This window comes from Pholcus phalangioides, unplaced genomic scaffold (genome assembly GCF_987345545.1).
Source record: "Pholcus phalangioides strain wild (caught in Gottingen) unplaced genomic scaffold, Ppha-v1.0 ptg000039l_1, whole genome shotgun sequence".
NCBI classification, from domain to species: domain Eukaryota; kingdom Metazoa; phylum Arthropoda; class Arachnida; order Araneae; family Pholcidae; genus Pholcus; species Pholcus phalangioides.
The window spans coordinates 12025873-12043341 of record NW_028301625.1 but is presented as its reverse complement, the minus strand read 5'-3'; the positions used below and the strand labels follow the sequence as shown (position 1 = coordinate 12043341).

Below are 17469 nucleotides of genomic sequence, written 5' to 3'. Positions count from 1 at the left end.
CCCATGGCCCCCACAAGAGCCGGGGATAATTCTCATATTTTTTTGGCTTTTTCAGGCTATAAATTAACTATAGAAGGGGCCGTGAGAAATCTGACTGAGAGGGGGCCTGCAAAAGATCCCAGCCTAGGGGCCCATACCCTCACTCAGAATTTGATCCGCAATAGTCAAATGAAAGCAAAGGAAAAATTTGGTTTTCCAGTTGTCCGGCCCCTGGAATACCAGAAACACCTTTGAAAAAATTTTCTTAATAAAAATTACCCCGTTAAATATCATCTTTACAGGGTAAGTGATGATGGCTCACAAAAATAAGAGCTCTTTCACGGATTACGTTATCTGGCATTTATTAAGAATGTTTTTTGTTCTAGAATAATTTTACCAAAGACAAAAAATTTTCTACTTCAAAAGCGGGACGTATGGTCACACACATTTTGCATGGTAAACGATGTGCAGCTTTCTTCTGAAAAAAAAGATCGGGTTTATCTCCAGGTGCCCTTCACCGAAGCCCTATCAGTCTCCTGGCAGGGTCGCCAGTAGGGGCGGCACATGAGGCTTCGCACCCAGGCAGCAGGTAAGCTCGAGCATGGAAGTATTGGGACTTCCTCTAAGATTGACACCACATCTTTAAAGTTCTTTTAATCGATACTGTAATGCTTCCTTTTAACTGCCCTACTACTGGCCTGCAGTATCCTAAATAATTTCAATGCAATTTTCCTATCCTGTAAGAACAATGTTGTGGACATTAGAAAAAAAATTCTAAAAAGGCGTATGACTACATTTGAAGCAATTTAAATCCGTTTATTAGAGACTCACTGCATCTGCTGATTTCTAAAAAAAGAGTGCGATAAATTCTCACGTAAGTCTTCACTTTGAAATGTCCATAACCCGCTCAATGCGTCTCTTTGTATCTGTCAACCTAAAATTTATGGTTTTTAGTGTTGATAATACGCATGCAAAACCAATTCAGTGACACGTTTTCACAATCTGCAAAAACTGCTTGGATTTGATACTGGAAATGATGTCTAAATGGCAAAGATTTGGAGTTCGTATCAAAATGAAAATATCAAGTAATTGAAATTGGGCTTCGTATAAATGAATTATTTTAATATTGAAAGCTATATATATAGAGATTAATCGTGCCTGTAGTCAAACGTCTCATAAATGTGAAATTTTGTCATAAAACTGAGAGTGATTCCCGAATCCCCTTGCACACAAGTGGAAATTCAAGGCATTTAAGCACAACCGAGCCCGTCTTGGCCATTTTTCTTTTTCTCCCCACCCTTTCTAAATTTATAAAAGTAAAAAGGACATAATTATTATAAAAAGGACTGTTTTCAGATCAAATTGTCGAAGTTCAATTACTTTTCTGCAAAAATGTCCGATTTTTTTTTTGGGGGGGGGGGGGGTCAAACCCAAAGCGTATTAAAGACCCTTTATTAATATGCTTTGGTCAAACCCATTAAACCGGAACTCCAAGAGACCCGAAAAATCACTTCGTAATAATGAAATTTCGTTACAAAGGAATTCCAGATTTTTATATTGTTCCTATGTAAACCTATCCGAGGGATTTTAGTCAAAACGATATTTTTTCCGTTATAATGGTATTTGTTAAAATGAAAGTTGACTGTATTTTGTCTCAAACTATTTTTTTGCGTGTATTTGGAGGCTGCATGGGTAACAGGGCGTATGGCACTTTACTGGTGAGCCATTAGTCTTAGAGACATACCCAACTAGAAAAAGTATCCAACCTCACGTGTCCAACTCAGATATGTCATTCATGTTATAAGGGGTTGTATAGCTATAAAATAAAAAAAACAGCTTTTTGTACCGTCCCCGTGTGCCAAAGAACCCAATTGAGAAGTTGTTGCTCTGTCTTTCCTGATGCCAACTAAAATAATTTCACGTTTCTAAGTGCAATATTCACTGAGGTATGCGAATTCGAAAAATTGAGGAAATTTGGGAAAAAACAGCATTCAATGCGGGTAAAATGGTTTCCCCTCATTTAATGCTGCTTTTTTTTCCAACTTTCTTTGAATATTTCAGTGAAAATTTGAACTTAGACACATTGATTTTTTTTGTTGGAGACCAGGAAACAACTTTCCAATTGGGTTTTGGGGCACAGGGTGTCAGCATAAAAAGTTAACATTTTTATTTTAATAACTCTGTAACCCCTGGCAACATGAATCAAATATCTGAGTAATACACATTATTCGGGTACTTTTTCCAACTGGAAGTATGCCTCTAGGACCAATGGTTCGCCAGTAAAATGCCATATGCCCCGTTACCTATGCGCACTGTACATTAAATATAGTACGGACTGTTATGTGAAATATTCTGTTGTGTTTAAGCCACGTTGCTTCGTTCCCCTGCGAGAGAGTGGTCACATTATGAACCAAAAAGCCACTTGAAGGTAGCTTGTCATCCAATGAAATATCAGATTTTCACCGTATCGAAATTGAAGTCAACAAACTGATAATTTTCTTATTTGAAAATATGATTATTTTAATTTTCCGATGGGCTTGAAATCCTGATAATGAATCATTATTATGTTCACACGAACAGGTTTGTCACTGCGTACATGATTTCTCTGGAATGAATGGTTCAAACAAATATTGAAAAAATTTTCACACGCATTTTAGTTCATTTTTTTAAATTCATAGTAGGGCTTCAACATGAACCTATATCCTTGATACATGTATTATTGTTGAAAACGATGCGAAAGGTTGAATGTTTCAGTTATGATTCATTTGTGTGGCTACTCCCTCATTACTACTTTTATCCGCACGAAGAGAATAAAATTAATAAAACTACTTGCTACGACTTTTTGAGATTTTTATCATTATAAGAATGCGTATTTTGGAAGCTACAACTGACATTTCTCAATGAAACCATAATCTTTTACACAAAAAAAAAAAAAAACTAATTTGGAAATAATACAAATTTCATCCAGTACAGTAACTTGATGACATTGTGCCGTCTTCAAGCGCAGAGTTTACATTGATTAAAAATATTTTTTTTTTTAATTGGACTGACACAACACATAAAACATACAAATCAAACTGAGAAAAACACAAAACAATAAACTTCACAAAAAGTAACATTACGATGATACAGACACTTTGTGATCACAAGGGATTTATTCTATTTTTACTGTATTCTATTATGTTTTTTTTGCTTTTTCGTTATTTTCATAAATTTAAAATTAATCAAATTAAATTCAAAAATATTTATACTTCAGACAATTTTTGAATAATTATTTTCTAATGGAGAAACGGGCGGGTAAGGGGGGGGGGGGAGTAGAAAATTATTCATGTTCGCAAGGGGGCCACAGGAATGAGAAATGGTTGAAAGGGGGCTATGGACAAAAAAAGGTTGAGAACCACTGCAGTAAGGTTACTTTACTGGGCTAGTTAAAATCTTCTGGAACAGGTGACGTTGAAATTTCCAATCTTTAAGACTTGACCAGCTACAATTTTAATCAAAAGCTAACATTTCCACTATTTTTCATTCAAAACGGAACATTTCCAAAATTTGAATGTAGAGATAACTCCCTTGAATATTGATAAAAAAACTTAATATTTAAACATTTCTGTATCTCACTACTTTTTGGGATATTTTCTACTTATGTAAAGCAGTCCATTCCGGAGAAAACGAGTTTATTACTTTTACTGTAAATTTAGCAAAAGTGGAAAAATGTTCTCTTTTGAAAATAAGCTCCTCACTTATTCTCTTTATTGGGTGCCCAATATTAACCCGTCAACGTCGTAGTCAAAAAATTAAGTGATATCGATAATATTTTATTGGGTGTAAAAACTTGAAAAAATTCCAATTATATATGATATTATCATCATCGGATCTGTATAAAGTACACGTTGGTAAGCGTTATGAGATAAAACAAATCGTCATGTTAGTCACGAAAGAGAACATGAAATTTCGATCGGGATTCACCAATCTATAAGTGAAAAATTGATTTATGCCGGATCAGAAAATAATTCTTGTAACCTATAGATCGAACGTTAGGATACGGAAAACGTGATATCACGTGATAATTGTATATAAAGTCTGCGTCGTGTGTACATTTGTAACAGGTGGGAAATTTGACGTCAGATATGAGGATATTGGCCGCATTCTACTAAAAACATTTCGTAGGTATTCTTCTGAAGTCTCATTTATCGAGTGATTTAACAGAAAGAATTGCTTGTTACATAGTTGTGTAAAAATTACATCCATATTTCGGACATATCTTCAGCTGAAACAACATTAAGTGAGTTGTTATGCTTCTTCATCGTTTATTGATTACTCGGGTATAAGCGTTGGTGTGTTAGCACACACTGTGTGTTTAAAAACTTCCCATAATAAGAAAAAACACAATAAAAACCACTAAAGGATTCTATACTCAACGGTTGATGGTATACAATCGAACCCCGCTATAGCACCCCTGATGTCGCACCAACCTGGCTTAGTGCCAGAAATTTTTAGTGCACAAATATTCCATTTCTATAGATCACACGTGTTAAACCGTGATTCGATATAACGCAAAACTTGTTATAGCGCCGGAATTTCGCGAAATAAATGGTGGCGTTAAATCGGGGTTCGACTGTATATATATATTGCATGTTATATATTACACAGTGATTTTCTGCATCTCTGTAACCTTGTTCCGTTTCTTTTGCGGTTGCGCTTTACAGCGTATGTGATGCTTGACTGGAGTTACGCTCTGAACCACAGTGCACGCGTGACAAAATTAACATTATTTCCACTATTAGATTGATTTATGCTTATAAATTTTAAACACAAACTTATGTTCTACAACTACGTTTCATCCATTAATTTGAACAAAAAGATGAAAGTCCCGGATGTTTTTATGCGGTGACAAAGTGTGTGTCTTACGATTCCAGCAGACACATTTAATCCTTAATCCTTCATAATATATAAGATACCATGCAACAGAAAATTTATTTCTTAGGGAATTTGTAAACCAACTTTTTTTAAAACAGACTTATTAAAACATCTTAATTACATAAGCTGCAGAAAAGTCAGGATCGAAAAAACTATCAACATCATAATTTATTAATTCAATATATTTTATTCAATTAATTAATTTTAGACATGTAACCGATGTCTTATTGGTTGCATTTTTCAAGTTCTATAAAAGAACTTCCACAAAACTTTGATAGTGTAATGCCGGCCCAGTTATTATTTTTCATTACCGCTGATTTGACACCACTCTTATAGAGACACCCCATGCACGAATTATTACGAGGAATTAATTCAGTCCCCGGTAGACGTCGAGAGAAGTTTTCTTTATCGGGATAAAAGTGTTCCAAAAGCCAGTTGCGTAGATTACATTGACCATCCGCTCCGAGGATACCCAAAATGGGTAGACACGTGATGGTACCAAGATGAGAAGAACCAATGCCTCCAGCCCCGCATGGACCAAGCAGACTACCTGTAGATGTGAAAGGACTCGTGCGCACCATTGTTCGGGGTGCCCCTGTACGTCCATAAAATTACAAATAACCGGACTTGTGATACATGTATTCTTATGAGCTGCCTTCTCCAACCAGAATGTCGGTGGTTCGGTTTGAAGAAGTGCCGTTCAGGTGAAACGTATAATGCCACCAACCTTGCATGTCGAAATTTAGAGGTGTGTGAATGCCCACATCTCAGTTTTCAATAAATATAGTCATCGTGTCCGGGTGTGGAACTCCCTTGTTCAACAGCACAATATTAACCCACTATCAAATGCGATAAATTTTTGTCCTTTGGAATTATTGGGGTTTGGTAGCCTATATATTTAGTAAAGGGTGCTCTGTTAATGGACCGACAAACTCCGAGGGTTGTTAGTAGACATCAAGAGGAACAAAAATTGCAATGGAATATGGTGTCGCAAACCACGGTGAGAGGATGAAAATCGTGAAAAACGCATGCAGGCTCTGAGTCCAGAGGAGACGAAAGGTGGATGTCAGTTGATCGCTGAATGCGTTCGTGGATTCGCTCACCATAACTGACGAAATATCTGGAAATCTCAACCAGTGCCGTCTTAACGCATGGGCCCACCCGAGCACGGCCCGGGGGCCTCACAAAAATGAGATCCGGTTGAAATTTTCCTGCATTTTCGTATTGTTTGCTTTTTTTGTTCAAATTTTGTAAAAGATCTTTTATCAAACTTTTATAGTGTAATCCCAGCTTGATACCGTCCTTGGAGAAAAATTTGAAAAAAAAAATATTTTTCAGTAAAAAATTCAAACCATGAATGTAATTGAATGAAATAAACAACACAGAGCAAACTAATTTTTTATGCATTACATCAACCGGAACGCAACTAGATAAACAATAACTTAAGGCCGCTACACACTACTCTGACGTGACGTGACGTGATTATGACGTTACGTCAGTGTAGCGTGTTTCGGCCTTTAGGCCGGCATTACATTATAAAAGTATTAGAAAAGTACTTCTATAAAACTTGAAAATACAACCAATAAGCCTATTGGTTATATGCAACCGATGCTTTTATTGATGGCATTTTTCAGGATTTATAAATGGACTTTTATCAAACTTTTATAGTGTAAGCCCTGCCTTAGAGTCAGTTTATGAAGAAATGGAGGAATACAAACCCCAGAGTATAAATTGCCCGTGTTTCACCATATTACTTATGGCATACACAAATCTGCGAGTTTTCTGAGTCATTTCACTGATGCGTAATCCACCGGAGTGGCAACCCTAATACGGCCCGCGATGCTGCTGCTAACCATTATATTGGCCCTCGAACAGAAAAAAGTTGGTTTAATCCCCGGTTTATTCGAAGACATTTTCTTAAGAGGATTTTTCACTTTCTTCCCGTTTTTCTCTTATACAATGGGTTTTTTCTTGCATCCATACCCAAAAACCAAACAAGAAAATAAAAGCCGAGAAGGATGATGTAGTGTTTTACTAACTACTTGTGCATGTCGCTCGTCAAGATGACCAGACTTCGGGGTGTGTGTTCACGATGCTAACGACATGACAACCCTTGTAACCGTCCTAAATGACTAGACCTCCCACTGCATTGATGACACTTGAGGAAAAAGAATTATCTAGGGTTCTTCTTCTCGGAAGAAACATTTATCTCGTGTTTAACTCGGACTCGTACAAATTTCATTTTTAATAGCAAAATAAATATTTTACGCGCTGATCAGTATTTATTCAAATTAATTTGATAGTTTGAGAACTTTTATACAGTCAAACTTGCTGATAGAAACCGTTGTTGTAACGGTATTTCGGATATAACGTCAACAGTCGGCGGTCTGGACTGATTCTCAATTGTGAATAATGTTAGTGATAACGCAACGTCCTCTTATATAACGATTCGTTTTTTGTTGATTTTCCAAGAAATGCCTAGAATTCGAGCTCATCACATTGAAACGATGTCTGGCTGTTGTTCTATTCATACCTAACTTTGAGAAAGAAAAAAAAAACTACATGTGTGCGATGCTTCGGTTTACTCATTGACATCACCAGTATGAGGGACGTTCCTGCATTTTACCGTATATAGTTTTGCCTTGTCGTATCTTTTTTTCAAAATATGATTGTCCCGTTTTCCTTGGTGGTCGGCTGAAGTTGGTTTTCTGTGGTTTCCAACATCAAGGCGCGAATGCGAGTCGATCTCCCCGTTAAAAAGTCTTGCCACAGAGAGCAACAGACCTACAACGTTACAAATATTCAATCATTACACTTCACTCACAATTTGAAGTATAGATGGCAGCGCTGAAATATCAAACACAATACTAGCTACACACTCAGACTGTTAGGTGCACTCACTTTGTCCCAGACTCTGCCACGAAGCTGGGCTGGAAGAGATCTCGGCAACGGGATAAGTCCGGTGGCAGAGCCCCTTGCGTTCATTCATTCATGTCCCGTTTTCCCAATCAAAATTACTTATTCATGGTCTTTACTAGAATCAGGAATAAAGATAATTTGTATAATTTAAAAATTGTGTTATAATGAATATTAATATAAATATTATAATATAATAGACTTAATGCTTTCTGAGTTCGGGATTGCTTTAAATTGTGTAGCGCAACAACTAACTCCCTGTAGCGGCTTCGGATGGCGTTTGCGTACCTATGTTCCTATGTGATTTTGGAATGTTATCATATGCCTGAATAGCCCTTTCAGTTTGGCGATGTTTTTCTGAATCACCTTGTATATATATAGTTCAATTTTTTTTTCGTGAAATACATTTTTCATCACTGCAGGCTTGCATTGCATTGCATTTCTCTCTAAGTTATTGGTAAGTAATACAGTATTTGGTCATTTTTGCCGACAATTTGGCAAAATTTTTTGCAAGTGTCGGCAATGTCTAATATTTATGATCCGAATTTTTCGTATTTTTCTGGATCAAATGTAGTCACCCTGATGAAAGAAAATAACAATTTCACGGTATGTAATTGCACGTGATCACATTTTCCGTCATAAAAGGTAGTGAAGACGTAAGTGTTCCAGCTATAGCGAAAAAATTTCGCGGAGTATTCGATGTCATTATAACCGAGTTTGACTGTGTATAGTAAGAATATATTTAAAAAAATATTTTCACGGTCCTCTATTTTGGAGAGACTCGTTTTCAAGTTGAAAATTTTCTTAAAAATTCGGATGAACTTCATTTACTTGAAAATTACGAGGCAATATATTTTTTAACGTAAAAATTTTGTAGTGTAATATGTATTTTTTGGAAAATTTAATGGATCATCATGTAGACTTTCATGAAGGTTTTTAGGGGGGTCTCATACGTTTTAACATAATGAAAAACTATGCTCTAATAGAAATATCATTAAAAATACTATTCAACCATTGATTTATTTGAAATTTTTTACACGTTCTTCATTGTATATGCTATCTTAATTCTATTATAAAGTTTTAAATATCTTGGATACTTGATTTTTTGTAAATTTAAAAAAAAAATGCATTAAAAACAGCTTGCGCGCATGATAAAATACTATGTATTGAAACATCACATTTTTTTTATATATTACAAATACAAATACAAATACAACGCCACAACAGGCAAAATGCCCAACGAGGTGGCTGATAAAAAGATGCCCATAAAAATATGGTTGTCATATGTTTCAAAAATACAGCAACCCAATTAAAAATGCAATTAACACAAATTACAAACAATATATACACATGATAAAATATTATACAATGCCCATAAAGAATACTTATGGTTGTCTTATTCTAAGAATGGATAGCTTCTCGATTTACCCCAACATGTTTATCGTATTTCTTTTTAAACGTGTCAATTGTGTTACAATTTACTACCTCCGGGGGTAAGCTATTCCATTTATTAACAACCCTATTGGAGAAAAATTCCCTGCGACACCATAACCTTGCATTGTCCCTCACCAATCGATACTGGTGTCCCCTTGTAAAAGCAGTCGATTGGCGGTGTACTAAAAGTTCATGGTCCATCCTATCCATCCCATTGAAAATTTTGAACACTTCGATCATATCTCCTCGACACCTGCGTTCATCCAGTGTAAACATAAATTGTTACATTTGTATATTACATTTTATTCAATGTAATTAAATGAAAATTGATTCAAGATAAAGGAAACTGTTCAGTTCATGAAATGAAGCAAAAGTTTGAGGTTCCATTGACTCAATATTATTTAAATTTAAATTAACAATTTTTGAAATTTAAAATTTAAATTTTAAAATTTAATTTTAAATAAGATTGAGTCAATGAAATCTCAACCTTTTTGCTTCATTTCATGAACTGAAAAGTTTTCTTTATTTTGAATCAACTTTTATTCAATTACATTGATGTCATGGTATTCTAAGCTGTTTTTGATTCATTTTTTGCAAAAATTTACAAAAAATTAAGTCTCTAAACAAGATATATAAAACTTTATACCAGCATATACAATCTCATGTGTAAAAAATTTGAAATAAACCAATGGTAAATATTATTTTTCATGATATTTCTATTGAAGCATATTTTTTACCATATTAAAAGGTATATGACGGCTAAAATTCTTTTTTGAGAATTTCAGGATTTGACTAATTTCTACGATATCTATTTTTTTTATCTCGCAAACTAAACTGCTTGGAAATAAAAAATAACGGCTCCAGGTTCTGTAATATGCGAATCTCCGTTCTTCAACATAATAGTCAACGACCTTCTAGCGAATGAATTGGGTTGGAAAGTGCCCGTTGTTTGTAAAAACGAATCATTGAAAAAAAAGTAAAAAAGTCTAATATTTACTTAGTTGCAAAACAGTACACAAATGTTATCGTTGCAATAATGCAAATAACTGTCTCGAAGTCACGTAGTACATCGCGACAAGCAGTCAAAACAAAAGCGCCATTTCGCAAACACTCGATGCAGTGGGATTTCGTTCTGAAATGGTGATGTAATTCTAAAAGATAATTTCACTATGTTATATATAAGGAACTTTTTATTCAAATGGGAGCATTAACACTTTTGCTAAATTTACAATGGAAGTAGAAAACGTATTCGTTTGCTTTACAAAAGTACAAAATAGCCCAACAGGTAGAATATAGGAATGGTAGAAGAATATTCAAATACTCCATGTTGCTTGATCAACATTCAAGAGAGCAGGGCCGCCCTTACCGGATGCGGGGCCCCTGTGCGAAAATAATAGCAGGGCCAGATGCATCTTAATGATTTCGGTGCTCCATATAGCTCCGAGAATAGAGAAGAATCGAAAATTCAGAAAATTCAAAAAAATGAAAATTCAGAAAATTCAAAAAAATGAAAATTCAGAAAGTTCAAAAAAATGAAAATTCAGAAAATTCAAAAAAATGAAAATTCAGAAAATGAAAATTCAGAAAATGAAAATTCAGAAAATTCAAAAAATGAAAATTCAGAAAATTCAAAAAATGAAAATTCAGAAAATTCAGAAAATTCAAAAAAATGAAAATTCAGAAAATTCAAAAAAATGAAAATTCAGAAAATTCAAAAAAAATGAAAATTCAGAAAATTCAAAAAAATGAAAATTCAGAAAATTCAAAAAAATGAAAATTCAGAATGAGTGAAATAATTTCAGAATAAGTGAAAGAAATAACTTAAATTCAGATTTCCAGAAAAATATGAAAATTCCAAAATTTATTTTAAAAAAAACAATTCCAGAAGTCCTGGAAATTCAGAATTTACGAGAGAAATTATTTCTTTCTGGATAAGAAATGCAGAATTCCAGAATTGAGAGTTCGTGAAAGAAATTATTGTTACCGTAAGTGCGGGGCTTCTCAAAACGCGGGGCCCGGCAACCGCACCTCTCACACACTCTTAAGGGCGGCTCTACAGTTGAATTTTGAAAATGTTCGGTTTTGAAAAAAAAATTAGTGGAAATGTTACATTTTTGTTATAAAGTCTAAAGGAGCCAGTCTATCTTAGAGTTTGTCAAGTCTGAAACATTGGACATTTCTACGTCACCTGTTGATTCCAGAAGGTTTTGACTAACTTAGGAAAAGGCACCCTTACTGCCCACTCGTCATTAGAAACGCGATCATTCTACTGTGGAGCCTCCCGTTAGCGGATACCTGCACTAACGGAACCTTTTTTTTTTAATTATGTCGATGAAACTCAATGTCCCATCGCCGTAATTTTATTATCCCTTAATTGACTCAATTTTACTATCCCTTAACGGGCAATCCTCGTTAGCAGAAAAAAATTTATGTCCCATGAGTGACCGTTATCGAGAGGTTCTACCAAAAAATACCGAAGTGAATCAGAGCTGCCCTTAAAGGTGTGCGACAGGTGCGATCGCACCGTGCCCTGCGTTTTTAGGGCCCCCCCCCCCTCCCCCGCACTTACTGTAATGATAATTGCTATCGTAAGTTCTGAATTTTCATCAATTGTGGAAGTATTTCTTTCATTTATTCTATTCTTTCTGAATTTTCATCAGGTCTGGAATGTGACGAGAGGGAAAAGAAGTGGAATTTGCAAATTTTGGAGAGAGAAAATGGTTACCGCATCGTGACTGCGGTTTGATGGGTTGCTATAACTAACGTGGACATAATTACTACGAACGAATACGCCAACTTGACTACAATCGCGAATCATGTCTTTTGTTATTGAAAATTATTTGTTGTTTGGCCAGGAATCACCGGCCAAATAATAATTTCGCATAATAATAATAACTCTTTCAAGAGGAGCCCAAAGAAAAGTCTGCACAGGGTCCCGAGAAGGCACACTACGGCCGTGCGTGCTTGCCGCCCTGGCCAGCACCATAGCCCACTAAGCCCCCTTCTAAATACGTCAATTTGTATAATCCGATGGAGCTCATCGCAGATTCAGAAAATACGCGTGTCGTAACGATATCGATGACGCTAGATGGCAGCACTATAGCGAAATTTTGAAATATTTCTTCCCGAAGACCTCCATAGAGGTCGGTTTAAAAATAGAAGTGACAACAAAATTATGGAATTTGATTCCATGAACACGTGGTTTCGGGAGATTATGTTTTTTTATAAATTTGGATTTGCGAACAGTTCTTTTAAGATGAATTTAAAGGATCTACAGCTCATCAATGAACATTAAATCGAACAGAAACTTTAATTAATTTTTTAGTAGACAATTATATAATGTTTGCAGGGGATTATATACAGAGGCCAGGGCTGTAGTGTGCCTTTTCGGGGCCCGGGGCAAATTTTTCCTTGGTGGGGGGGGGGGGTTCTTCTTGAAAGGGTTATTATCATGCAAAATAAGTGTAATTTTTTTTTGGGTCTCGTATTCGGCTCGGGTCCCTAGGGCAGTGCGCCCCCGTCCTACTTACGGCCCCGACAGAGGTGCATTTATGATTTGCCGCCCTTCTCCCATTTTAGTTTAACATTTTTTACTAGTCTTTTCTCGAATTCGCCACCCTGTGCTATAACCCTCTTGATCTCCCCTCACTTCTGCAAGTACACCCATGTCTTTAAGTCACTATTTTAGTCACTTCCAAGCTCACACACTTTATACGTCACTCTTTTAGTCATTCACATGCTTGCTCACTGTTCTGGTCACTCACATGCTTGCACACGCTCTAGGCCACTCTTTTGGTCGCTCACTGGCACGGTTCCTTGCTTTATGGGTCACTTTTTTCATCATTTACACACTTACACTGTTACTCATGCTCTGGATCACTCTTTTGGTCACTCTCACGTGCTCGCACACTCTCGATCTAGGTCACTCTTTTGATCACTCTCACGTGCTCGTACACTCTCGATCTAGGTCACTCTTTTGGTCATTCACGTGCTCGCACACGTTCTAGGTCACTGTTTTGGTCATTCACGTGCTCGCACACGTTCTAGGTCACTCTTTTGGTCATTTACATGCCCGCACACGTTCTAGGTCACTCGCTGACCACACTGATGTAGTTACTCACAAGCTTGTACACTGTTGTGGTTACTCACATGCTTGCACACTGTTATGGTTACTCACATGCTTGAACACACTCTATGTCACTCTTTTGGTCACTCACTGACACGGTTTCTTTTTCATCATTTACACCTTTACACATGCTACAATGTAGATCAATCTTTTTCTCACTCACGTGCTCAAGCTCTAGGTCATTGACCTGATCTCTCGCTTGGTAGGTCACTCTTTTGGTCATTCGCATGATTGCTAACGCTCTAAGTCATTATTTTACTCATTCACGTGCTTGCAAACTCCCTAGGTCGCTCTTTTAGTCACTCAGTGACCTAGTCCCTTACTATTTGGCCAGAGGCGGATTTATTGAGTGTTATACAAATTTTTCCGCCCTTCTCCTATTCTACTATTTTTCTTGGTCCTCAATTATTCCTCAATTTTGCCGCCCTTCTGAACTTTCCCCCCGGGCTATAGACCGCTAAGCCCCCTGTAAATACGCTACTGATTATATATGAAAGACACGCGAAAAACAGTATAAGAATGATCTCGGACTAAAGCAGATAGACAAACATGGAATGTCTATGAAATGACAGGGTCGCAACTAGGTGAGGGCAAGGAAATCTGGTGCCCCGAGCGCTGGACCAGGAAGGGTGCCGAGTTTACTCTTTTTCTGGTCAAAATAAGTGGTGGCCCAGACGATACAGTAAATTTTTGTTTCTAGTTGCGGTCCTGGGAATGACCGCTAACTACCCAGAGATGGTTTGCGATCTTCCGTAAAGGAATGGGGGAGGGCGCCAGTGCCGTCTTAACGCATGGGTCCACCCGGGCACGGCCCGGGGGCCTCAGAAAAACGAGAATTAGTTGAAATTTTCGAGAATTTTCCAAGTGGGGCCTCAAAAAAATCACTTGGCCCGGGGGTCCATGATGCTCTTAAGACGGCCCTGGAGGGCTGTCAGAGAAATCGGAAGGCTATTGGTCAATAACATTACAACGCTCATCAAAACACTCGAGAGTAAAGGCCCATCTTAATGAATAGACTTCCCCGGCATGGTCTGGAGGCTTCAAGAGCTTAGGGCCGAGGCCGTACGTAGCCAGAAATTGCTTTCGTACAACTGGTATTTCGGGGGATGGGACCAAAGTCATAAAACGATATAGATTAAACCATGTTAAGAAATTTTGTTGAATGGGAGACGGGTGGTGAAATTAGTATAACCCTAAATAAATCCGCCTCTGCCGAGACTGCTGAGACAGTAAGGGACTAGCTCAGTAAATGACCAAAAGAGTGAGCTAGAGTGTGTGCAAGCATATGAGTGACTAAAAGAGTGACTTAGAGACACACTTGTATTTGCAGGAGTGGAGGAGGAGGGGGGGGGCAAGCGACTTATAGCACAGGGTGGCGAATTCGAGGAAAGAGTAGACAAGGTAATTAGAATGTGGGGAAGAGAGAGAAGGGTGACAAAATTCGTGCATCTCCCACAGGCAGCAAAACCATAAATGCTCCTCTGAGCTTGAGTCAAATTTATCATATACTTTGTATCTGACGATTTGCATAGACGGCGCTTGTGATTCCTAATGACTTCTCTACCCCCCCCCCCTCTCTCCCGTAAAGTCAAATTCAAACTTTGTCCATAATACTACTATAAAAACGATCAGAAAAATTAATTATTTCTAATTGGTTATAATATTGCAAAAAAAAGCGTCAGAAATTTATAATCGCCATTACTGATGAATGAAAAGTTTTCTATTTACAAAACATCTTGAGAGGTTATTGCCCAGTTATAAGCTTAAGATGGAAGTGTAAGAGAGATATGCATCGAACATGGAAAATATGGTGAATATATAATAATATCCGCTATAGACAGAGTGTTTTGACCTCGTGTCACTTTCGAATTTGAAAAAGTGTAAAAAAAATTTGGTGTCCTATCCTTAAACGGAAGGAACTATTTGACTTTCATTTTCTTGTTCGTCAATATCCTTCTTAAGAGACATAAACAAACAAATGCATTTTCTAAACGCACTGAAAGTGCAAGTGGGATATAAAATATTGTGTACGTTATGAGTATGGGCAGTATGATTGCTTTGAAAGAAGCAACGTCGGATTATTATTCTTGGTTTCTTGGAAGTATAATTCGAAAGTGAATATTAAAGTGCGCAAAGGGGATTCCCGGTCTTTTCGCTGCAAGGAAATGTACGCTGGGAAAACAAAGAAGTAATTTCACGGCCAAAAAAGACAAACCTATTGTAAATTACGTAGCGCATCCGCATTTGAATTCGAAATCATTTCCGATGCCGTCTTCCTATTAAGTTTTACACTGATTTTTATCATTTTTTTCCCATTTTTAAAGGAACTGCATCATATATTTACGTCTATTTACTTTTGGATTTGTGTTTTATTTTAATTTTTTTTGGGCACTTTTTCTAAGCATTTGGTAACTTATCCCTTATTTGGCTGTAAAACGACAGCTAAGAAATGGAAGTAAAATTTCTGAGAGAAAATATTTGGCAGTCATAAGAATGTTTTCTCTATAGTTCTGAATGAGGTATTGTTTGTGTGTGCCAATTTGATTGTTATGCGACAATCTATTAAAAATTGGTTTCAACCGTAAATAGGGAATGAATGCAATTAATATATAGGGTCTTTATAATTAAGGTCCCACTTTGAAATTACCATAAAAGGGAAACTACTATACAAAATGCCATCAAACTTGGTAATAGTTTACAGAAGGTCATGGGATTCAATTTTCCCACAGAAAAAAAAAAAAACATTCAAAAACTCACCACCAGCGGGGGAATGGTGGTGTATGCAGTATTGTTAAACGAAATAAGACGAAGTAATCGGTTTAAAATGTTTTTAATCGTGTTACAAAGCATGTTCAATGTGGCGTCCACCATTTTCTGAAAGCAAGTTAAATCGCATTACTGCGTTTTCAACAGTAGTTCTCAGAATATCAGGAGGAATGTTACGGACATGTCGGTATATCGCAGTTTTCAATTCCGCGAAAATCCTACAAACAGTTTCGTTTTAGAAACGATTAAAAACATTTCAAACTGATGACTTCATGTCTTATTTCGTTTAACAATATTGCATACAGCGCCATTACCCTCTGGTGGTGAGTTTTGAACTTTTTTTTGCGGAAAATTGAATCGCATGTGACTTCTTGTAAACTATTACCAAGTTAGATAACATTTTGTCCAGTAGTTTTCCTTTTATGGCCATTTCAAAGTGGAACTTTAATTATAAAGACCCAGTACTATTGAGGAATAATATTAATTGTTACAACAAATATATACAAGGTGTTCCCTCATATCGTTGTCAATAGCTAATTACTTGCACTTCGTTATTATTACGGAAAACTTCCGATCACAAATAAGTTTTAAATGTTGTCAAACATCCCACAAGCAAGTCAAGTCAAAAAATTATTCCTTAAAAGTTATAAATTTTTACTTGGTTTTTGAGTCATATAAGTGAAATCTAGTTAAAAAAAATTGCTTTTTCGTGTGCACAATTTTTTTTTATAATTTTAAGACCAAAATTTACCGAGTTATGAAACATTGAATTTTAAGCACATTTCTCATCAGAAAACGTATCATTAAAACGAAGCTGTATAAAAATTTTCACTAATGACCAATATGATTTTCTTCAGATTTCATTCAGTGACATAACGTAAGGAATTGTTAGGGGTGATCTTGATGGACAAATTAAAAATTATTCGAAATTATTCATGTTGGGAATAATTTTGTATCAAAAAAAGGTTCTTTAACTTTAATCAGTAATAACTCACCTAGTTTCAGTCGTTGAATTATGGACTTTTCTCGTTTAATATGTCAGTGAATGAAGAACTTATAGGACCAGGGGGGGACCATACATAAAATTAAATTTTATAATTTTCCGAGAAATAATTTTTCTTTCGACTTTAATGTCTTCTAAGATGGAATCCGACAACATTTTAAATTTTTATTGTAATTGGAAGTTTTTCCTAAAATGTACAGTTGAGAAATTTGCTATTGGGCAACTATAAAAGTGGACACCCTGTACAATACTCTATACTATTATAAAAAATACAAAATATGATACTTATTTACGATAAATACGATACTATTTGTTAGAAAATTTTGTT

At 36.2% G+C, this 17469-nt stretch overlaps 1 protein-coding gene across 1 annotated transcript in view; it reads left to right on the top strand.

The window, feature by feature from the left end:
- Positions 1-4153: 4153 nt before the first annotated feature.
- LOC149065584 (innexin inx2-like) overlaps positions 4154-17469 on the top strand; it is a 32814-nt gene continuing 19498 nt past the window's right edge. Inside the window, exon 1 of the mRNA XM_089253476.1 lies at positions 4154-4261. The gene's annotated coding sequence lies outside the window, so the exon portion shown is untranslated. The remainder of the gene's footprint in view (positions 4262-17469) is intronic.